The sequence below is a fragment of the Cervus canadensis genome, chromosome 2 (assembly GCF_019320065.1).
Source record: "Cervus canadensis isolate Bull #8, Minnesota chromosome 2, ASM1932006v1, whole genome shotgun sequence".
Lineage (NCBI taxonomy): Eukaryota > Metazoa > Chordata > Mammalia > Artiodactyla > Cervidae > Cervus > Cervus canadensis.
In genome coordinates, this window is record NC_057387.1 from 112,896,592 (window position 1) to 112,921,362 (window position 24,771).

Consider the following 24,771-nt stretch of genomic DNA (forward strand, 5'->3'; position numbering starts at 1 on the left):
GGAGTCGGGGGTAGGGGGGCAGGGGCGGGCAGGGGCGGGCAGGATCAATCACTTGGCTTGGGGTCTTCCCTCCATCTCCCTTATTATACAGAACTGGGGGAACAAGGGCCCCAGGATACCAGCCCATGAGGAGCGGGCAACCACGTATCTAGTAAGAAAATAACTGTCCCACCTGTCTGTCGAGGGTCACCTGAGGCTCTGCTGGAGAAACGACCACATGTCCTTTGGGAGCCAGGGAAGGTCCTGGGCCCATCAGTCTTTGCTCCTCTGGGCCATCACTGGTTAGGGAGCCCTGAGTCGCCCCTGGGACTGGGGAATGCCCTGCTTCCAGTGGCCCCAGAAACCGAGCAGAACCCTGTGGGGTTCCTGGGCACACAACCCATTCCATGTCCCCCGTCTCGTTTGAGGGAACAGACTCCAGCCTCTGTGACCTTCCCTGAGTTCCAAAGGACAGATTCAAACAGTCGCTCATCAGGGACGGGAGAGGATGCAGAGACAAGGAAGGGACAGCCAAGAAAAGGTGCAGCCTTGGGGCAGGGTCCTGACTCTGCCTCACGGAATACACGTAACAGTATCTTTGAGCTCTTTACAGAACTAAAAACCCCGACAAATGGAAGACCTTAGTATTCTTCATTCCAGAGAAAAAAATTGTGTTCAATATCCCTAAGCAGCTCATCAGGACCCCTGAGGCCAGATCAAAGGGGTTCAGTCCCTGCGCTCACCCTTATCTTTACCAGCAGCCCTGCCCCTGAGCCGCTGCTCCAAACTCCTCACCAAATCCTCCTGGGTTGGGACACAGCTTTTCAGGGCAGGAGCCTGCTCTGTCCCCTTTGCCTGGCAAAGCAATAAAGCTATTCTTTTCTGCTTCATCCAAAACACTGTCTCCAAAATTCAGTTCGGCTCTGGTACACGGAGGACGAGTTTTTGTCATCATCCTGTCATTTGTGTACTGGGCAGGGTCCCGATGGACTTTTCCCACACGGGGCATTCGTCCTTCCAGTGGCCCTCTTGACCGCACTTAAAACAGATCGACCCTTTCCTGGCAAGACAGTGGCTCTGATCCAGGCTTCCTGGACCCCGGCCCTACCATGGGTGTCTGTAGGGATGGTAACCCTGAGGTGGTGCAGGGGTTAGGGCTGCCGCCAGTAATGATGACTTTTGCTGTTGTCCCTGAACGGTCCTGCCTCTTCACCTTATCTCTATTGTTGAGTACTCTGAAGGCCAAGTCCATGCGCTGATTCACAGGGGTTTGGGGTCTCCTGCTCCCCGGTTGTGACATCAGGGGTAGATGGTCCAGAAGACTGTCAGCCTCTCAGAATTGGGGTTGGCAGGAGTTCCCAGTGGTGGACCTCAGGGAGGTGGTCTCATAAAGCGAAAGTGAAGTTGCTCAGCCGTGTTGGTCTCTTTGCGACCCCATGGACTGCAGCCCACCAGCCTCCTCAGTCCATGGGATTCTCCAGGCAAGAGCACCGGAGTAGGTTGCCATTGCCTTCTCCTGGGGATCTTTCCAACCCAGGCATCGAACCTGGGTCTCCTGCATTGCAGGCAGACGCTTGACCGTCTGAGCCTCCAAGGAAGCCCTAGTCTCATAAAAGGATTGTCTAAAACACCAGGCTCCTGTTGGGAAAGAAGGAACCTTTAAGGGGATTCACCCAGGCACACCCAGCAGGAGGTCTTTAGACCTGGACTGTAGGATAGGTTTGCAAACATTTGGATGTATGGGTCTTCCCCATTTTGGTTAAGATGCCACAAGACAGGGGTCTGATGGATCCTGGGCAGATGGTAGTTATTTGTCCCAGCGCTATCCCTGACACTCAAAAAATCTAAGGGAGTGTGGTGCAGAGACCTTAGTGGGTGGACCCCCTCAAGGGAGTGCCATGGAGAAAAGTTCCAATGGCAATTCAGGAGATAGGATAATTGGACTGATCTGTAAAAGCCCCTGACTCCTGGAATTCAGCAGAAAAAATATTTAATTAAGCAAGCAAAACTGGGAAAAGAACAGTGGGGTCCTTGTGGGCACCCAAAATCTGCCTGCGTGGTGGGCCTGAGGAGGCCCCTTGGATTAGTCAAGGAAAGGAACAACAGCTAGTGCAAGAAAGGCAACCAGAGTCCCAGGGCCTGAACCCCTCAGAGATGGAGGAAGGGAGAGCTAGGCCTTGAGTCAAACAGACAGACTACACAGCTCAGTACGAGTCCCAGTCACCCTGCACTGTGGGGAGCCCTAGCCCAACAGGGGATCAGGATTATACCCTTTGGGGCCCCTTCCATATTTATTGGGACTGTCCCTTCATGGTTGCCAGAAAATATGTTGCAGGGGAGAAATGGGGCACAAGAGGATGGCTGTCCCACGTACTGGGTTCCAGGGACAGGCTGCCAAATGAGGGCTCATGCAGGAAAGAACTCAAGAGTGAGGGAAGCAGGCTTATTTAAAGAGATGCACGCTACACAGACAGTGTAGACCTTCTCAGAAGTCAAGAGCCAGCCCTAGGGCATGGGGTCCTCTTGGAAAGTGTGAGGGGTTCCCTAGTGCAGGGGTGGTTAGTGTTTATGGGCTGGGTAACTTCACAGGATGACAAGTGGGAGGAATATTCTGTCTTCAAGAAGGGGTGGGCATTTCCAGGCACTGGGGCACCACCCACTTTCTGGCCTTTTATGGTCGTGGTTCCTGTAGGTATGTCATTTAGATGTGAATATATTACAATGAGCTCTCTATATATACATTACAATATATATAATGAGGCTCGGGGTCTACTGGAAGCAGGACCTTCTGTCATCTTGGGCCAAGATGGTCTAACCTGTTGTCGTCTCCTGCTGTTAATGGTTGTGTCATTCTTTTAATGGTTGTGCCCTGCTGCCTTCTTTCCTCAGATACACACACACACACGCACACACACACCCAGTGAACTGCCCGATTTCTTTACAACGTGGACCATTTCCCTTCTTTGTCCACAACTTCACAGATGCCTGCTGAGCGCCATTCTCCACCTAGCCGTGCAATTCCATTTCAGAAACTAAGGAAACGCACTGAATCTGAACTTCCCAGCACACAGCAATAGTTACTACTCATCAGAGACCCCTCTTCAGCATAACCTCCAGGATGTGACAGAGCAAACAAACGCCCGTGTCCTGACAACTTGACAAAATGACCAAACGTGACTGAAACACCCTTGCCCAGCAAACACATCGTAAAGAATACTTGTGGCAACTGAGCTGTCCCCTGAGCAGGTGACAAACATGCACACTTATGATGAAAGAAGCAGATCCTGAGACTTAAGAGTAAGGGCGTTGCCTTCCCGAATGGCCGTTCTCAATCATTAATGAAAACACGAAGCCAGCTGAGCTGCACTGGGAGACAAATGACCCTCGCACTTCGGTTTAGCATGTTCTAAAAATACAATTTACAATTCAGCAATATCCTTTTTTTCTTTTTTTAATGTAGTCACTACAACACAAACATGCCTCTTTGTTATCTAACTACATCTGCATGCAAAACACGCTTTAGCTAGGAAAATGTAAGGTCTGGGGAATTGAAACCCATTTTTCAAATTCAAAAGAAATGAAAAGGAGAGAATAAAGGTGCATTTTATTCACATGCAAAAAAATGTAACTGCAAGCTGACTTCAGGTCCTCACCCCAACCTGGTAAATGATGTGTGTAACTTGTCCACAAGTGGTTTCGAGATTACTCCTTCAAGTTACACAACTGTGCGGTAGAACCAAATCCGCCTTGAACCAAATGCAGTGCCGTTTGCCTTCACGCTTAAGGAAATGGTATATTCTGCACTCGACAGGAGGGCTTCTCAGCCTTGGCTCTGGCAACCTCCAAATCGTCTTGGGGCGAGAAACCGCCTCCCTGAAGCCACCACCCAGGGCATCATACATAGGCTCCGCCCGCCGAGACCGGCGCTCCCCGCCCGCCGGAGCGGGCAGAGGGCTGCCAGACTCTAATCTCACCTGAGGTCCCCCGGATCTCTGTACTCTTCACCGCACACAACCACACCAACGGGAGCTGGGTTCCCAAGCTCAGCGGGGCACGCACCCACGTAACGGATTAAAATTAGGCACCCTAATCATTAAACTGTCACTGTGAGAGCCAGGAGTACCATTTTTTTTTTAGAAAATGAATAGGAGAATTAATGGATTTCTTTATTTGCTTCATTTGTGATCCTCAGCCTGTCTTTTATTATCGAGGCAGTCATAAAAAAATGCTTCAGCCACGTATGCAAATTAAATCATTAGTATTTTCCCAATTACAGTGACTGCTTATTTATATTGCTGATCTCTTCTCCCAATTTTGTTCCTTTAATATTGGCTGCTCAGTCATGCCCGACTCTTTGTGACCCCATGGACTGCAGCCCACCAGGCTTTTCCGTTCATGGGATTCTCCAGGCAGGAATACTGGGGTGGGTTGCCATTCCCTTCTTCAGGGGCTCTTCCCGACCCAGGGATCGAACCCAGGTCTCCTGCATTGCAGGTGGATTCTTTACTGACTGAGCCACCAGGGAAGCCCAATGTTAATGATACTGGAAATGCTTTAGTAAAACACTCTGAGGCCCTACTCCACGCCTCTCTGAGCCTACAGCTGCAGGACCACCCGGTAGTGACCTAACGGTCACCCAGGGACTGGCTACAGCCCCACCGCCACAGGGCCCTCTGCAGTGCGGGTCCGCGGGACCCTGGCCACAGAGGGCCACAGGCAGAGGGTCTCCCTAGCTCCTTCCCTGAGCTCCTGGCAATGGGCGACGAGGAGAAGCCAGCCCACCCCAGGTGGGAGCTTATGTGACAGCTTCTATTTCACCTAAGAAATCAGGTAAAGCATGCATCCTGCTTCAAACACACCCACATCACATGCGTGTCTGCATTAACATGAAGGTGTTTTACAGAAGTGTCTCGCTCACTGATTTCGCCGGCTTCTGGCCAGGCTGCCAACGCCCAGGAAGACACGCCTACTTCCGATGCCCACCACTCCCCCACCTGCTCCCCCCAGCAGCTTCCTGGGGCCCACCTTCCCGAGATCCTGCACTGCTCTGAGCCTCGCTAAGCAGACCCGTCACTCACACTGCAACTCTGAGGCTTGACCGTTTGTGAGCAAACTCCCATCCTGAGCTAGGATCCCCAAAGAATGAGACTGGCTGTTGGGAGATGGAGCCAGATGGGGAACAGATGCGATGGAGGTAAGGCCGGGGGCCAGGACAGGGACGGGGGGCAGGGCAGGGACAAGGCCTGGTTTCTTAACCACCCGTCCAGGTGCTGAGGCACCTGACTTCTCTGAAAATCACAGCGAAGTCCTCAGCACACACACAGTCCACGGTGAAGCCACAAAGGAATGTTCGCTTTCCAGTCTGACCACTGAAAGGTGGCCGGATAACCAATGACAACTGACTCCTTTCTGCCCCATGTGAGCCCCAAGGCCGCCAGCGCTGCAGCTGGAAGGCAGGCGCATGCCCCGGTGCCCTGACCCAGCTTGGAGCTCTCGGTGGGGACGCACCCGGCCACGAGCCTGAGAAAGCCGGCCACGAGGCAGAAACGAGAGGCAGACCAAGAGAGGCTGCGGCGATCCACCCCAGAGCGCGGGCGGGCTTTCCTGTGCAGGACCCAAGCTGGAGGCAAAGGTGGCCATCCTGAGTGTGTCGGCGGCCAACAGAATGTGACCCACATGCACCTCTCAAGATGAGAAGCCATGACACCCCGAGACAAGAAAGAGCGACCCGGGCAGCCCTGTGCCCCCAGCCAAGGTCGGAAAGCTGGGGCTCTCTGGACCCCAGGAGCCATCGGGGCTGCCCACGTCCAATCTCCCCTGTATCAGGAAGCTTAACCTGGGCCTTGATGGGCTTAAAGGGTCCAGGAAGCCCGTAAAGCGGCACGCAAAACAGCCTTTTTGAGTATGTCTCTCTCACAGGGAAACATTAATAAACCAAAAAATGACTCTGCATGGATAAGACCCTGAGGGTGGGTCAGCTGTCTCAGAAGACTGGCTACACTACTGTCAATCCCAAGAGCCCCACCCCACCTCTGACCATTAAAGAACACACCCAGATAGGGTTTTCACAGCTTAACAACTTAAACAAAACTCTGGAGTGCCGCAGTCCAGGGCCTGGAACAGGAAGGCCTGGCGACGCCCGGCTCCTCCCGGTACCTCTGGAGCACAGGCCAGCACGGGACAAGCTGAGCCCAGGGGCGGGAGGCAGCACGGGCCGGGCAGAGGGATGCCCGCGCGGACCCCCCTCCCCACTTCCTGATTCTCTCACCAGCCCAGGCCCCTTGGCCCTGCACGCAGCCCCCCGTGGGACTGGCATGGGCCCCTCCTGCTGTGGGAGCAATCCCTCCCCCCAGCCCCCCAGGTAACAGCCTGACTCCAGGCCTTACAGAGAAATTCCAACTCGTGGCTGCCCTAGTCCAAGGGCCCCCACACCCGTTCACGTCGCGGAGGACAAAGAAAAGCGCCCATGCTCCGCACCGCCGCTGGCGAGCCGGCCCGGGCGATGGCAGGGCCGGGGCTGGAGGAGGCAGGCCCAGCTATGGCTTGGCCCCGGGCGCCCGTCCTGAGTCCAGAGCTGGAGCAGCGACGGTCCTGGGGAAGCGTGGATGCAGCCCGTCCTATGATGACGGGCCGCAGGGAAGGGCCGGCGGCTCCCCACGGGGCACAGCTCAGGAGAGGGCCTTGCCCCGAGACGGTCAGGAGCACACACAGGCCCCTGTTCCTGCAGACTCTGCCCTGGGCACGTCTGAAGAGCAAGGTGACAGCAGGGCATGGGGGCCCGCCGAGCCTCACCCGCTCCTCGTGACGGCCCCCGGAGGGCACCAGCGGGCAGGAGAAGCGGGGGCCAGGGCCACAGGCTCCAGGAGGGGACGCCGCCTTCCTTTGCTCCCAAAGCTGAAGGGGGCCACCAGCCACCCCACAGAGGCAGCCAGGAGCCCCGACTCGGGCAGGAACACGAGCCTGGGACTAGGGAGCGGTTCAGAGGAGTGACAAGACGCGGCCCTGCCCACGTCGGCGCCGCTCAGGGCCCCACCGAGGCCAGGGTGCTCCGGCGGTCGGAGCAGAGACGGGCAGCAGGAGTGGGTCACTGCCGTCACGTGACGGCTTCCCGGCCACAGGAGGAGCCACGCGACACGGGTCCGCGGCCCCTCCACACGGACTTGCGGGCTGGGGCTGCAGGGGATAAGGGCGCCCCCACGGGTGAGCTCAGAAGAGGATGCGGGGCCCAGGGGGCCGGCTGACCGACAAGCTGAGGCCCCGCCGCGCCTTCCCTGCTCACTGGGATGCGCCTCCAGGCCAGCCGGAGTGCCGGAATGTGTGCGGCTGGGGGAAGCCCTTCCTGGAAGCAGCAGGTCCCGCCCCACTGAGCCCCCAGCCCTGCGTCCTCGTGCCTGAGGACGCCCGGCTGGCAGGGATCGAAGCGCAGAGTACCTCCGCTCGGTGATGAGGAAGTGGGGAGGGCTGCGCCGTGAGGAGGGGTTCATCACCTGAGCATCAGGGCACCCTCGCCCCAGGATCTGCTTCTCGGGGGGCAGGGCGTCAGCCTGGCCAGCGGCCCGTCTACCCGACAGGACCATAACAGGCGCCGGCCGACCCGCGTCACAGATGATCACGCGTGTGCCCGTCTGCGTGCGTGCGTGCCTGGGCATGTGTGCACACGTCTGTGTGCAGGGCAGGGCCGCCCTTGCCAAGGCTGCACCCCAGAACCTCACCGTGAGCTGAAGAGGGGCCCAGAGGGGGAGGGCACTGAGGCAGGGCTGGCCTGCCCACAGCTCCGGGGCCAGCACCAAGCGCCCGCCCGCCCAGGCCCCCCGCACACCCCCAGCCTCCCTCCACAACTCGGGCTGTTCCTCCTCACCCCGTCCCACGGGGCCTCCCCGGCAAGGACCCCAGGACCAGCCACACCACCACGACGGCCGGGAGAGCCTCCACCTCCCAGAAGGAAGTCCTCCAGGTGGGGAGGGTGCAGGCCAGAGGTTCTCTGCCTCCCCCTTGGGGGCACCTCCCACCCCAGGGAGCGGACAGCACCCAGAACCATGAGCAGGGACAGAGTGAAGGAGGCCTGCGCCCCCCGCTGTCACGACGCGGCAAACCAGGGCTCTTTGCTCGGACTCTGCTGCAGGGGCCACCGAGGCCGGGGTGAGGGCGGAGTGCCCTGGGGCGGTGTGGACCTGTCTGCAGCAAGGCCTGCACACTCCGCTTTTCCCACCCAGCAGCGCAGCTCAGGACAAGGCCTGCACTTCCGACCTAGGGCTGATGGCTCACTGTGCATCCCAATCCGCATGTGAACATAAAGGCGAGGGCTCAGACGTGCCGCCTGGCACAGAGGCAAGCCCCAACCATCAGGCTCCCTGCCCTGGTGCCAGCTGCCCCACAGTCAGCCGGGAGCAGGAAGGGGAGCCAAGCCACACGGGCGCAGGACGAACAGAGCGTGTTTAACCACAGCAGGGAGCCTGGCATGAAAGAAACGCCACCAGACGCAGGCGGGGGCCCCTATCCGGGGAACCAGAGCCCAGCATCAAGGGCACGTCCTCCTCTCGTGCAGCCTGGCATGGCCAGGCCGGGCCCCTGGCCATCGCCCGAGCCCAACGACAATCTTCCACAGCAGAAACCCTTGTGCCCACTTCGCAGACGGGAAGACTGAGGCACCCCAATGCGTCAGCCCATCTATCTCATCCTCGGGCCCACCGCACACAGGCTGAGGTGACGGGCAGGGCGAGGCAGACAGGACCACCCTGCACGGTCTCAGGATGCCCCGGCATGTGGCCACCTCCGCAGAGCAGCCGGCCGGCTGGAAGGGCCCAGCCCCCCGTCTCACGGCTCCACTGTCCCTGCTCTAAGGGTCACTCCGTGAGGCCGCCGCATCCTACAAGTCAGCCATCGGAGGAGTGCAGAGAACCCCCGATGGGCTCCTACTTAACCCTCCCCACTTTGCCATCGGCCAGTAGCCCGACCTCCGGGGCCCGGAGTGCGACCAAGCAGAGGAACAAAACCCAGGAGGCCAGCAGAGAGCCCTGGCCAAGGCCCCGCTTTCCGACCTCGCTGAGCCCGCTCTCCTCCTCGTGAACGGGGGCCAGTGCTCTGCAGAGGGACGAGCTCTGTGAGACGGTCAGTGTGGCGCTGCGCACAGGGGGCCCGCACACAGGCCAGTGCGGAACTGCGGCCGGGGCTGCAGAGGACAGGGCCTGAGGGGGACCTGCCTGCAGGGCCCGCCTCAGCCTCGACCCCTCCCCCTCCTCTCCATCAGAACGACGTCCCCGGGAGGGCAGCTGACTCCCCAGCCAGCCTCTGGAAGAGGCTGACCTACACAGGGCATCCGACATCCCTGCCTGGCCAAAGCAACTGTTCGGAGTGGACGAGGGACCCGAGCCAGAGTGAGCAAGTGAATCCAGGAAGTTCTGCTGTCCGTCCTGGTGGGCAGGGACCAGAGAGCGTGTAGTCCTGACAGCAGCCAGCAGGGCCATCTCAGCACCGGGAAGTGGACTCGCCCCGCGTGGGAGAGAGAAACAAGGTCTTGACGAGGCTGCAGGGGAGCTGGATCAAGCCTTGCCTGACCACTGCCACACCTGCACGTTCCCGAAAGCACGTCAGTCCATCCCGTGCGCTTGGAACCTGCTGTGGAGGGGTCCTCCCTGAGCGAGGGGTCCTCTCTAAGCGAGAGCTCCTGCAGACACCCTCCTGCTCACGCTGAGAGCCGCTCATGGAGAATTCCTGGTCAAGTGCAGGTCCCACAACCTCAGGGAGGAGAGTCTGGCCCCAGCCTGTTCCTCCATCTGCCGAAAGCCACCTGATCCAACCTCACAGTCACCTGCCCCGCGGGCACACCTACAGAGCCACTCCGGAGGGCTGGGCGCCAGAAGCAGCCCCAGCTGTCTCTAAACCACCCCCCTCCCCCCATCCCGGGAGCACATCCCCTGGAGCACTGACAGCAGGAGCCGGCCCCACGGCTCCACCCCTGCCCAGGCACTCAGGCCGCACCGCTTCCCTGAGGCCGCTCCTGTCCGAGGCCACAGCAGGTGAGGGGGGCACACTGTCCTCGGGTCCCAGCTGGTGCCTCATCAACAACAGTGAAAAGAGGGGGAAACGCAAACTCACAACTGGGCTTGCAACGCGCATCCATGTGGCCCCGGGAGGGGCCCCTCTGTGGACACCAGGAAGCACCATGGACGTCCACCGCCCCGGCTCACGGACCACCTGGCAACCAGGGACCTCTGCACCGCCGGCCGGGGACAGATCCCACAGCAGCCAAGGACCCCACGCAGCGGCGGAGCAGTCCCTGCCCCCGCTGGGCCCCGCGCTGGACGCCTCTCACGCAGGGCAGCACCCTGGGAGCTAAGACTTGAAGGCGTGCTGCTGAGCTTTCGAGAACAGGATCTCTGCAAGCCACGAAAGGGTGCCTGTGAGGACAAAGACAGACAACAACTGGCTCCCAAACGTGACTGAGGTCCTCCAGGGAGGTGCTCGCCCAGCCGTGACTTCAGCAGACGCAGGCAGAGAGATGCCTGGAGCTGGCGTGGGGGCCTCAGGGGGCCTCCGAGTGCGTAACAGACATCAAAGGCCCAGCCGCCAGCCCTCCCCTTGCAGACAGCATCCCACCTGAGACCTGGCCTGGGGAGAGGCTCCCGGCCGCCCGGGGAGCAGCCCTCCTCCCAGCCCCGCTCAGGACACCCAGCTTGCAGAGAGGAGGCACCCCCGCCAGCCGAGTGCTCGGTAAAGCTGAGCCCTCAGGCCCGGCCGCCTCAACACCCCCGGTCTGTCCTCTGCGCCCCCGCGCCACAAGAAGCCCGGATGGCTGCGGACACCGTCCTGAACGCCTGCTGCAGAGCACGCAGCGTGTCCACAGACGGGACCCACACCCATAAGGCAAGGTCCGAGGAGGAGCCACAAGGAGAGGAAGGCCCCCGAGACAGCGCAGAGGCCCCCCGCGTGCCTCTCTGCGTTTCAGCTCCGTCCTCTCCTTGATTGGACGAATTTGGAAAACAGGAGCTCCGTCAAGACGCACCCACGTGTGGACGAAGACAATCCACTCTGACACAGAGAGACACTTCCTCAGGGAGGATTTAGGGGATGCCTTTTACACTGCGGGTTGTCAACGCCAAACCCCCAAGGTCAGCCCTCCGCCAGCCCTGGGGCAGGAGGTGTTGAGCAGGATGGCCAACCCAACCCTGCCCGCCAGCAGCAGCCCCGCACACCCTGGGGGCTCCCAGCCGGAAGGACAGACCGGGAAAGGTCAGAGATCATGCTCAGGCTGCTGCAAATCTGGCCAGAGGCGGACCATAACGTGAAAGGAAAACAAGGCCCTTGCGAGGAGACACCAGGAGGCACGTAAGCGCCCCGTGAGGCGTCCTGCAGTGCATCCCTCCAACCCAGAGGGCTGGGAAGGGACCTCGCCTCAGCCCTTACGCTGCAAAGGAAGGCTTTCCGAAGAACAGGACTGAAACACCTACTGTGGATTTTCAGTGCAAAATGTTGCGTGAATTTCCCAGCAGAGAGGGTTCTGATCCACTGGAGCACTGCCTGACCGCGTCTCCATGACTCTCCTCACAGGTCACACCCCCAGAGTGCTTCCCTCTGCGCTTTTCCTCGTCAACTACAGGCCCCTGCCTCGGGGGGGTCCCAGGCCCCGGCGGACAACACCACCCCCTGCCAGTGTTTGCAGCCCCAGAGCTGGGGGGCAGGCTCATCAGGCCCCCCAGCCCCTCATGAGGCTGGAACCTCTGTTCTGGGAGGGCCCTGAGCATCGTCTTGGAAGCACCCCGCCCTCCCTCCCCGTCCTCCACGGCACAGTCCCGGGCTCTGCTGACCTGCTGGTGTCCTGCTCCAGCCGTGACACCACAGGGTCTGCCGGAAAGCCCCTCGGGGGCCAGAGGGGCTCAGAGCAGGCTCCCTCCTGATGCTTAAAACCAACAGCTGGGTGAGACGCTGGCTCGGGCCCCTTCCAGAATGCTCCTGACACTGACTGCCGAGGCTCAGACCCTGACGGCTACTCTCAGGAGTCCTGGGCCTGGAAGAGGGCTCCGGGTCACACTGGCAGGGGGCGGGGAGGGAGGAAGGGCCACCCCCCTGGAGGGTGTGGGACCAGGACCCCTGCCCCTCAGCATGGGCCACCCCAGCTTCTTGCCAGAGACGGGGGTCCTCTGCGCCACGCTACAGGCACGTGCTCCAGAGAGAGGCTGGCTGGGCCCCAGGCCTCAGAGGCCTCGACGGGCTAGCCCAAGAGAGGCTGGCTGCCCCGCACAAAGGCTCAGAAGCCTGGGTGTTGTGCAGGCCACCTGCGCACTCGCAAAGCAGCCAGCCCATCTGTGTGTCCAGCTCCTCCTTCCTGGAGCCCCGGGCCACTGGGTGGGATGCCTCTCCACCGTGCGGCAGCCCCGCAACGCCGCCCCAGCTGAGGAGGGCCACGCTCCCCTCCCAGCCCGTCTCCCCCACCCCCGCCTCCCACGGCCTGGTGCACCTGCGTGTGGTTATCCCACCCCCACCTTGTCCCCACCAACGACTCGGCTCTTTGCGGCCGGGGCCTGACTGAGACGGAGCCGCAGGACCCACCTCTGGGGCCCCTCGACACCAGAGCATCTGTTCAACCCCCTCCTCTCTCGTGGAGAACACCCTGCGTGGGTGAGGTGCAGGCTGCTCGCAAAGTTCTTGTTGTTCAGTCGCTCAGTCACGTTCGGCTCCTTGTGACCCCACGGACTGTACCCACCAGGCTCCTCTGTCCAGGGAACTCTCCAGGCAAGAAGACTGGAGTGGGTTGCCACTTCCTCCCCCAGGAATTGAACCTGCATCTCCTGCAATGACAGGCGGATTCCTTACCACTCAGCAACTGATCAATTAGAAACTTTCTAGAAACAGGCTCCCTGTTACCACCACACCCCTTCACCCTCCCCCCACCAAAGACGAGGTGAGGGAGTAGGTATCGGCGGGGCAGGGAGTCACCACAACTCCTCTCCCTGAGTTTGAAAAAGACCCACTGCAGCCAAAAGCACCATGTCAGCCAGCTGACGGCCGCTACCAAGAGATCACGCAGCTCCACCAACCACGGGCACAACAACCCTCCCACTTGGAAGGCCGGCTCGGGCTTTCAGGCCCTAAGAACTGACTTACTGTTTCAAGCTCAAACAGCAATCCAGCAGAAGCACTTGACCCACACAGACAGAATACTTCATAAACAATAGTGAACAAACACAGCCTAACATTCGTGTTTTTAAAGGGAGCAGACTCCAAAATGTTCAAAGACGTGACTGTATGAAACTATCACGTTAAAATGATGAGGTTAAATAAGAAAAGACTAAATAACGTCATTAACTATGATCTGAAACCAGCAGGGGAAAGGGCCTTTGACGGCTGCAGCGGCTGGCCACCGGGAGCACAGGCCCCGGGCCTCCGGCCGAGGTCACGCTGCGTGCTGTGGGCTGTGCATGAGGCCCCCGCTGGCCACTTGACAGCTCTGAGTTTAAGGCTGTCCTTCCTCTCGCTCCTGTCTGCATCACAAACCCACTCCCTTGTATTTATGGCATCTACTTAAGAGCATACGATCTCCGGAATCAGGAGTCCCCAGACTGAGGCGGGAGGGAGCAGGCAATCCCAGCCCTCGGGCAGATAACGGATGGCTCCACGAGGTCAGGGGCCAGCCCACACCAAGCTCTCCTCCCAGACCCTGTGAGGTGCCGTGTGCCGGCTGCCCAGCCGCTCACACGGACACTGCTGGGTGCCAAGCACCAAGCCGGCGGGAGGCCCTCGGGGCCCCTCCACCCGACGGAGGCCTCTGCTAGTAAGAAAGGTGACGGTCAACCACCGATGTCGCAATGAGCCGCTGAAATTACACAGCAGATCCCGCTAGGGAGGAGGGAAAGGGCGTGAGGCCATGCTCAACAGGGACTGAAGGCTCCGCCTGGACTGAGGGACCAGAGAAGACACCAGATGAAGACAGGCAGTTACAAGAACTGGGAACAGTGTGTGCAAAGGCCCAGGGGCCAAAGGAGCTTGCAGGGAGCAGGGAAGCCAGCAGACGAGCAGGATGGGGCTACAGGATGAGGTAAGTGGAACAGAGGGCAGGATCACAGGCCACATGGCAGGGGATGAGCATGGGAATTGAGGGACGCATCTGCCCTGGTCACCGCCACCCAGGTACCATCTGCAGCACAACCCGGGACAGAGCCTGCCCAGACCCAGGAGGCCAGCGCTGCCTCAGAGATCTTACGAGAGCCAGAGAAACAGATTCCCTCGATTCTTCGATGCTAAACACATGTATCAACTTACCAAGGATTTGGTTTTCCTCCCTTATAAATAATGAGATTGAAGAGTATTCTCCCCTCCCCCATGGAAATATCAATTTAAGAGAAAGTATTACTTTCTCTTAAAAAAAAGTATTAAAAAGCGATACATGCTTACAGACATTATTTTTATATATTGTGTAAAATTTAAACAATATCACCAAACATAAAAGGGGCTTCCCTGATAGCTCAGTTGGTAAAGAATCCGTCTGCAATGCAGGAGACCCCGGTTCAATTCCTGAATCAGGAAGACACCCTGGAGAAGGGATAGGCTACTCACTCCAGTATTCTTGGGGTTCCCTTGTGGCTCAGCTGGTAAAGAATCGTCTGCAATACAGGAGACCCCGGTTCAATTCCTGGGTTGGGAAGATCTCCTGGAGAAGGGAAAGACTACCCACTCCAGTACTCTGACCTGCAGAATTCCATGGACTGTATAGTCCCTGGGGTCGCAAAGAGTCGGACACGACTCAGCGACTTCCACTTACTTCACGTAACAAACATAAAGAGACCATGAAAGTCTGCACATCCCATTTTCCTGGCACCCCAGAAGGCCACTGCTATCACTCTGGAGACCTGCGAACTTGAAAAGCAGAAGGGATGGGTCTGCTGGGTGCTATCCCAGACCCCCTTTATCCTTTCGCTTAACACGCCGCATGCCTCTGCTGCCTGGTGAGCCCGCAAATAGATTTCCACAGCACAAAAATACCAAAATGTACTTAGTAAGTATCACTTCTATAAACTGCAGCAATGACATGTGTAGATTTCCACAGGATAAAAACACCAAAATGTGTTTAGTAAGTATCACCTCTATAAACAATGTAGCAGTGACATTCTGTACATATCTGGATACCCATGTGCTTATCACATTCTTTCCTAGGAATAAATTCCAATAAGTAGAATAGCTGGAACAAAAGGAATGGCCATTTAAAAATTTGACACATAAACTTTTCCTGAGAGCAACCACGTAATTAATAACTAATAATGGCCAAAGCTTACATTGGGCTTACGATGTGCCAGACTCTGCTCTAAGCACTTTCCATATATTAGCTTATTTAAATTTCTCAAAACCCGTGGAAGATAAGAATTACTATTACCACCATCGACAGCTGCTGCCAAACAGCCTGCGCTGATATGTGGGCATAAACAAATGCTTCCAGCTAGAGTTCTTTATTAGGAAGGCTGGGTCTTTTTATTATTAGCCACTGTGATTCGCAGATTCATGTGCTCTGCTCACCATACAATAGGAATGGTCACCATTTTCTTATAGGTTTGTTAAAGCTCTTTACATATTGACTATCAACCTTCTGTAAGCATAATATACTACAGACGTTTTTCTCTCGCTATCCCTTAACCTCACTTATGGAGGCTTTGGACAAGGAGAATTTTCTTTAACTCTTAAGAGTATTAAATCTGTCGATATTTTCTTTAAAGTTTCTGGCTTACTGTTACAATACGAATGGATTAAGTCAGTGGTTTTTCGAAGTTTCTGGTCTTTGGGATGCTTTCTTCCAAGGCAATCCCACAGACAAAACGGTGGAGGCCACTGACTCTGGCTGAAGTAGACGTGGGCACCGGGTGCCCTCCACCACCCTTACCCGCCTGCAGGCAGCCACAGGAGAAGATCCAAGCGTGGGACCAACCACCGCTGGCCGACAGGAGTATCCGGAGCCTTCCCAGCGCTACACACACAGCAGAGAAGACAGCAAGAAACCCTACAAAGCACAGACTCGCCGATGACAGCTCTGATGCCACCCAACACAGCTACACCCAAAAGGTGTTCCCAACGGCCCTCTTCTCAAAGAGGCTGTGCTCTCCCTGACACCTCCACGGACGATGCTCAACTTCAGCCTCAAGACCATCAGCGACTCAGAAGCAGAGGTGTGCAAGAGGAGGAGTCAGCTTTGGGGGCTTAACACAGGCAGGGGCACCAGGCGCTACATTTCCAGGTCCATCTCGGGTTCCTCCCCTGCAAAACAGGTGTGCTAAGAGGAGCCCCCTCCTAGGGCCATGGGGAGAGAGAAGAAATGGGGTACCCATGGTGAGTGCTTACGACAGCACATGGCCCCAAGTAGCTGCTCATTAAACAGTAGCTACTGGGCTAAGCCACATTCACAGCTGTCCCTTGAACACTGTGGGGGTGAGGGGTGCCAGCCTCACACACGGTGGAGAACCCAAGGATGACTTTACAGTCAGCCCTCCATATCCACGGCTCCACAGCCCAGATTCAGACAACAGCAGATTGTGTAGTATTAACTGAAAAAACCCGCGGATAAGTGGACCCACGTGCTTCAAGCTCACACTGTTCAAGGGTCAACTGGACGAGTGTCATCACCTCCTCACCAGCAAAGAGAACCAGGCTGACTCCACCTCTGCTGATACAGGGGCTGGTCCGCCCCCGCCACGACGGGAGGCAACCTGTGTGCGGCCCTTCGCCTGCGGAACCAGCAGAAGGCGCGTCGGACAGAAAAGGCGGCCGAGAGCCCACCCCACTCCCGAAACAGACCCATCTACCCCATCTCCTCAGTCACACGAGCCCAAGAGAAGAAAATGACCTCCTAACAGAACTCTCTGATCTGAGCTCAGTGACGCGTTTCCCCAAAGAAACAGCCTGTGAACACACGTTGCTGAGGGGTGTGAAGACGCAGCGTCACTTCTGACACAGGGCCCCTCGTCTGACTTGAACCAGAGACCCTATGCTTTTCTCTAAGTCAAGGCCAAAAGACCCCAACCCACTGCACACCGCAACGTATCCCAACCGACTGTCTGAGACTCAAACCAAGCACCCTCCAGACTGGCTCCGCGGCCCGCACCGCAGGACCAGCAGGGGCTGCAACCACTGGGGCAGATCTCGCCCTGTGGCTAGAACGGTGGGGACTCGGTGGGGACTCGGGCTCAGCTTCGCAGGCCACGGATCAGGGAGCTTCCGCGGAGACGGGGCTGACACGTCCCGGCAGCTGATCCCCAGCAGGGATTTGGGTCCAGGGGCCCTCGCCCGGCCACCCCCAGCGGAGCCGTCCCCCGCTCTCTGCATCTCCCCCGCTCCCTCCATCAGGTACCAATCTATAGCTCATGGCAGCTTCTGAGCGATGAAAGCCCAGCCGTTTTCAATAGAGAACGGTACAGACGGATTCTCCAGGAGTGATGAAATGTTTCTTCTGCTCTGGCAATTAAGACGGCACAAAGTCGCCTTTCCTTGGGTGCCACCCCCAACATCAAAGGATGAGAATTCAAAGCCATTCATACTGCATTGAAACCTCACAATGCAGCTGGAAAATGGAAGTCGATTACTGGACATAAATATGCAGTAGTTAAAAGCAAAGAGAACGAAATTCAACTGCAGCAACCCCATGATGCGTAGAAACTTCCAGAACTGGAGTCCTCCTGGTAAACCTGACGAGGGGCATCCTTAGAAAGCATGCTTCTGGCCACAGAGCCAAGCTCTGCGCTCTGGACCCACGTGGCCCAGGGGCCATGTTGTTCTGCCTGTCTTGCTACAGTAACGGCCCCCAAGGCCTCTGAGAACATGGCATTTAGAGATTTTTATTTCGCATGGCTGTGAAGCTGCTGACCACAGAACATTCTCTCTTGGCTCAGGGCTGCTGAAGCCACATCTGTCCTTGGTCCCCAGTCCTCGCGGGCCTCCGTGCAGACCGCAGGCCTCCACCCCCGCACACACCCCCAGCCCAGGGCTCTCCCAGGGGCGCTCCTGCTGCCAGTTCCGCTGGCGGGAGAGAGAACTAACCCTAAAGAGGGCAGTATTACATCTGCCTGCCGCATAAATCGTGCTTCTTTTCTGATTGATTACTGCTCTCTTTAGGAAGGTATTTAATCTTTAAAATAAAAGCCCAGAACACAGAAAGCCATAGAAGTCTAACAATGTGTCAGGGTGTGTGTTTTAAGGCAGGAAAATACTTCCCTCCCACACAAATGTGAGTTCTGGGGAAAGATGCAACAGAGCCCAGGGAGTAGAATATCTGGAAAAGCTTGATGGGTCTTAAAAATAGATAATTGAACACAGATTTGAGAATTCTCAGGAGCTACCTGGAAAAAAAAAAATCTCACATATTTTTGCTATCCAAAACTCCATTCTGATGAAACTTCGAAGAGGGTGGCATTTTGCATTTCCAATTATAATAGAGTAATTGTGTTGCCATAGTGACCGCAAAATTCTGCAATAACTTTTGTTGCTTTGTAATTGCTGTAGTGTATATTTGTGTACAAGCAGCTGAGTTTTCTTAATTCAATCCCGCTCCCTCCCCAGTGCCCCCCCCTCCCGCCCCGCCTGCCCCCTTCCCCCAGTCACCACCACCTTTCCTGGCTCAACCCAAAGAAAGCATTATCAGAAGCAACTAAAACTCCAGGCCACGGACGATCACGGTACAAAAGAAAAAGTGAAACCAGGCCAAGGTGCAGACCCACCAGTATTACCCCAGTCTTGCTAGGCTGGCGCTGGGCAAGGGCTGTTTACATGTTTACTCCCAGGCCTCCCCTGCTTAGGTGGTTTGTGGGAATAAACAGAAAAGCCTGAGCGGGAGGGAAGAGGGGAAGGAAAGTAACTCCACAGGCCCCTTCCCTCCCTCGCCCAGGGCAGGCAGAGAGCTGCTGCCAGCAATTAGGTAGGTCTCTACAGTAATGCAATTAGGATTTAGTTAAGAAAGTCATTAGTTTTAAAATAACTTGAGCTTAATTTCTGCAACACTTTATTTGAAAATTGTGTCACAGCAGGTCAATTTACAACATGCAATAAAGAAAACACTCGTATCAGCTGCTGCAAGTTATTACAAATTTCTGATGTGCATTAAATGAGTACACTGGGTTCCACCCCCGGCCTTTCCGACTGATACGCACGATCTCCTGCTATAACAGTGTCAAATAATTCAACGCTCAATGTAAATACGAGATAATTTGCTTCGGATGCCACGGTGTGCGCTTGCGATGCCGCCAAGAGCGGCTCCCGTCACCTGGGCAGGACGGGGCCCAGGGCTCGGCCTGCCCGCACCCCTCGGGTCGCGGGCGCCCCACCCCTGTCGTTCCGGTCCGGGGCACACACACCCGGCGACGGCGCACCCCCGCCCGCCCGCCCGCCAGCCCGCCAGCCCCGGGAGGGACGTTTTTCTGCAAACTCACAGCCTCGACAAAGTTACATAAACGGCGCCCGCCGGGGCTCGGGAGCCCCCCGGCCCACCTGCCGAGGGCTCGGCCTGGACGGGAGCGGACGCCCCGGGGAGGCCCGCCGGCCGTCCTGCGCCCCCGCCCCGCGGGCGGCCCCCGCCGGGCCGGGGGGCTGCGTTAGGGAAGGTCCGGGACGGGCTCCGGCTCCGCTCCGGACGCCCGCGGGGCCGCGCGGCCTGGGCGCACGGGGCCGGGCCGGGGCCAGGCCGGCCGGGCGGGCGGACCCCTGGCGTCCACCTGCCGGGCCGGGCGGCGGGGGCGTGGAGGCGGGCGGGCGGCCGGGCGGCCTGCGGGCGGGCGGGTGGGGGGCGGACAATGGCCCGCGGGCCGGGCCGGGGCAGCGCTTACCGCGGCGGCGGCGGCGGCGGGCGCTCCGAGCCGCATCTCCTCAGCCTGCGCCGCCACCACCACCACCACCGCGGGCGGCGGGCGGGCGCTCGGGCGGCGGCGACGGCGGGGACGCGGCCGCGGCGCGCCGGGCCCAGGCGGCTGAGGCGGCGGCGCGGGCGGGCGGGCGAGCGCGCGGGCTCGGGCGCGGCGGCGGCGGCGGCGGCGGCGGCGGCGGCGGGGACGGTGCTCCGCAAGCGGCGGCCCCACAACCTCCCCTCCTCATTCACAAAAAATTGACCCACGTTGAACCATGATGCTGCTCCCCCCCTCCGGCACCGAGGCGGGCGCTGATAGGCCAGCCCCGACGCCCGTCAGCGGCCTCGGCCCCGCCCTCCCGCCGTCGGCCCTGCGGCCATTGGCTGCGCCAGCCTTGCATCACCTCCCCTCGCGGGCCCCTCCCTCCCGCCCGGTTTCTAATGAAGAGCTCGTCAATTACGGCTCGGCCCCGCCCTCTGCCCGCCCTCCCCGGGCACCCGGCGGCCCTCCCATTGGCCCACTGGGGGGTCGCGGGAACAGCCCCACTTGGTCCCGCCCATCGGCTCGCGGCCTCCAACTCGCCAGGCCCAACGCCCTCCAACGACAGGGATGCTCCGCCCCCGCCCGCCTCCTGGTCTCCATTGGCTGCCGAAGCTGCCAATCCCAGGGGCGGGGCTATCAGAGGACGCTCCAGGCGCCAGCCGCTGGGCGCCTGACGGTTGGGAAAGTGTTGGGAGTCCAGGCGGGTGGTGACGGTCAACACGAGCTGTGGCCCCGGCGAGCCTCGTTCGCCGCCCCCAGAGAGCTGCGCCTCGGGGCCCAGCGGTGAGGGCCAGAAGGGCCGTGCTTCTGGCGAGGGGAGGCTCAGGCGCGGGCTGAAGAGGGGAACCGGTGAGGCCCCGCCGCGGCCGCCGCCGCCATTTTGGGTACGGGCAGCGGTCACGTGGTGCGGCCTGCTCCAGGCGACGCAGGGGCGGTGCGAAGGGCGAGTGCGCAGGCGCGAAGGGCCCCGCCCTGCCCCGCGGCGGGAACGCAGCCTTGGGGGCGCGGAGCCGAGCCGCTCGGCCGGCCTTCCCGGCGGGCGCGGGACGAGCTCAGTGCGCCTGCGCCGGCGGAGGGCCAGGGTCTGCGCGAGCACTCTCCCCGAGTGTGGTCCTAGTCTCCCGGTCCCGGGCGGAGGCCGCAGAGACGGCCTCCCACCCACTTTCCGGACGTTCTGTGCGCGCGTGCACCTCGGGCAGGGGTACCGGCCAGCCAATCCGTTCACCCTGAGTGCTCAGCGTCTGTGCTGTGCCCTGCCGAGGCCTTCAGAGACCCCTTGGGCCGCACCCCTGGAGGGCGTGGTGGGGTCTGCGGCGAGGTCGGAGCTGTGAAGCCCACTGGGCAGCCCATCCCGAGTGTCACACCTGCGTGGAGACAGCCCTGCCGCGTGGGTTGGGCGGGGTGGTCCTCCTGCAAAGGATGGAGCCCCCAGAGAAGAAAACACCGAGAACAGTGGTGTTCAAACTGCAGCCTTTTCGGAACTTTTGTTTATTTTAAAAAAAAAGAAGCTTGCTTTAGTAAAAATGCTGCATGGGATCTCTGTGGTTCTAGAATGATTTCGCTTCCATTAAACTTGATTCCCTGCAAGAGCCTTTGAACCTTTCTGGATGTGTCACACCAAACACGGTTCCCTATGCTCAAAAAAGTTGAGATTTAACAGCCCAATGTTGTTAGATAACAGTGTTGTGTTTCAAGTACAGCAGCTTCTTTCCTGGAAAGCAGAATATGGGGCGCTCACCTGAGGACTGCATCCAAGGGTGTTTTTTTCTCTCAAAAATAAAATGTCCTTAGGTGATAGGCTTTGTAGCATGAAACCGAAGACCAGAGTTGTAGGGTGAGGTTGGGCTTCCCTGGTGGCTCAGATGGTAAAGATTCCACCTGCAATACGGGAGACCTGGGTTCGATCCCTGGGTCGAGAAGACCCCCTGGAGTAGGGCCTGGCCATCCAATCCAGTATTCTTGCCCAGAGAATCCCCATGGACAGAGGAGCCTGGCCGCCTACAGGCCTTGGGGTCGTAAAGAGGGGAGACAGGACTGAGCGACTAAGCACAGTAGCACAGGTGAGGATATACATACAGGCAGGTCGGATAAGACAGGAACACTTCTGAGAACTTGGTCGAGAAGAAAAAAAGGTGGACAGACTGCCAAAACTAATGAGAGAGAGTTATCAGAGTTGCCTTAAGGGAGGGTCCTGAGCCGACACCCTATAGCCATTGTTACACCAAGAAAAAAGGCACTGATAACCTTCATCACTGATTGGCTTAAAGCTTGAGCTTTTCCAAGTTTCATGGCCCAGATGCTTTTTCAGCAGAGAACAGTAGAAGTAACTCTTGTTTTAATAAAAATCACTACTTTGTGTTATCTTCTGTCATTATTTTGTTAAATTCTTCAGAGTTTAAATTGGAGAACAGGCCAGTTTAACTGTCAATCTTAGAATAACCCTGGAGACAGACTGAGCTGAAACCTGTTGGAGTATCTGACAAAGCCAATGGATAGGATGCTGACAGAGACCCTTGATGCCTTATGAGGGCCTTTCCGTTTGGAAATGAGCCGAGATTGGTTTTAATATTCTTGGTAGGTGATTCTTAGAAGAAATGTAGCTACGTGGGTTAAAACACAATTTTCGAAATGAAAAAGTATTTTGCAATACGTAACTCCAATACTTGGGCCACCTGATGCAAAGAGCTGACTCGTTTGAAAAGACCCTGATGCTGGGAAAGACTGAGGGCAGGAGGAGAAGGGGATGACAGAGGATGAGATGGCTGGATGACATCATGGACTCAATGGACATGGGTTTGGGTGGACTCCGGGAGCTGGTGATGGACTGGGAGGCCTGGCGTGCTGCAGTTCATAGGGTCGGAAAGAGTTGGACATGACTGAGCGACTGAACTGACCTGAACTGAAAATGTCTTGAAATAATAAGTAATGATTAGCAAACCTTGGACAGTGTAAATAGTAATGCCTGTCCTGAGAGCTTAACTCTGAAGCAAGTGAGTGGTGAATGGCAAAAATTTAAAACAGACACAGCTGAAGGAAATGACCACTAGTGACCTGGGCAGTAATAGAAGCAGTACCCTTACCAGATTTTCATGGAAGGTGAAACAAGACCAGAGGCTGAGGAACATTTAGATGATAAAAATCAAGGTATAAAGTCATTTCACAGGTGATTTAATGTGTACAACAGTCAGGAGAAAATGCTGCCTGTGTGTCTAGTAAAACTCGTTTAAGTACAGGATGACAGAGACGGGCAACAAGGAAAAGTCCCACCAAGGAGTTCAGGGATGTGGATCCTAAGCCGGACTCGTTAAAAGGTAGAATCCCAGCCCAGAAATGAGTAGGCCCCTTTCTCTGCCCCTTAGGCCTCCCGGAAGTCCCGAGAGCTCCTCCAGGTGAGGGAGGTCCTGGCAAGGGGGAGGCCCGGTTCCCTTTTCTGCAGAAGAGGAACTTGGGGGCCTGGGCGGCTGCGTCTGTCCACAGATCTCTGAGATGCCGTCTGGCCGAAGGAGACCTGTTCACAGCAGACAGCAAGAGCTCAATACGGCAGGTCTGCACACTATGAGGGGATCTCTAAGGCCGGGGCTGAGATTCAAAGGCGGACGGACAGCCAGGACACCAAGTAACGCCCTCATGAGGCTTCCTACAAAGGTGTTGCCCAGAGTCCCAATTCGAAGGGCTTTGTTTCAGAAGAACACAAATCCCGGTGTAAATAAAAAAGTCCTTTGCTCAAAAATAAAGATGGCACTAAAGACTCAGAAAAAATTAAATTAAAAATCTAGAATTACTTCAGTAAGGTGTTCAATTATAAAGATCTTCCCCAGTAGTATGTTGGACACGTTCCAACCCAGGAGGCTCACCTTCTGGTATCATATCTTTTTGCCTTTTCATACTGTTGATGGGGTTCTCTCAGTAAAAATACCGGAGTGGTTTTTTGCATGTCCTCTTCTAGTAGACCATGTTTTGTCAGGAGTCTTCACTGTGACCCGTCCATCTTCGATGACCCTGCACAGCAGGACTCAGAGTGTTATCAAGTTACGCAAGCCCCTGCGCCAGGATAAGGCTGTGATACATGCCGGGGGGACAAAAAAACTGATATTCTAAACAATATTTATGTTAGTATTTATTGAATACTTGCCATGTGGCAACCATTGTGCTGAGTATTTTATATGCATTCAACAAACGCTATGGACATTTCCCAATCTACATTAGCAAAAGAACGTTTTCAATACCTAAATATAATATGAAATCCCAATGGAACTTCATGGGAATTGACAGAATGGTTGACTAATTCAGCTGGAAGGGTAAACATTTGAGAACAGTCCAAAGGAAGAGAAATCAGAGAGGAACTGTGCTCCCAGAAAACAAAACATATTATCCAGGCTCCATGATGACAGTTGCATGGTCCTGGCCAAGATCGCTGGAAAATAATAGAAAATAAAGAAACAGCCCCGAGCAAGTGGAAGAACTCTATCAGATCCAGCCAGTATGTGCACTCTGTGCAAGTACCAACTTCTAAATATTTTGAACATCACTCCTGTAAGGATTTAAACTATAGTAAAGGCAGCTTTTCAAAGCAGTGAGAAAATGGTGTGATAGGACCCTTGTCAATCATTGAGAGAGATATGAATGAAGTTGAATTCCTACTTCATCAGATGGAGTGAAGATTTAAGTGTTGAAAAATAAAGGCCATAGAAGTATGAAGAAAAGTTGTTAGTGGACACCTCTCTAGGGTTATGGGATAGAACACTGCCAACAGTCATAAAGGGAAATTTGATAAATTTGACTATGTTACAATTATAATTTGGGGTATCGTCAGCAAGGAACTAGATAAATCCCGATTGGGGCATATTCCTGCAAGGGAATATTAGTAATAAAAGAATGAACTACTGACACGGATGGACGTTAACAACATGGTAAAAAAAAAAAAAAAAGTCTGATCCAGGAG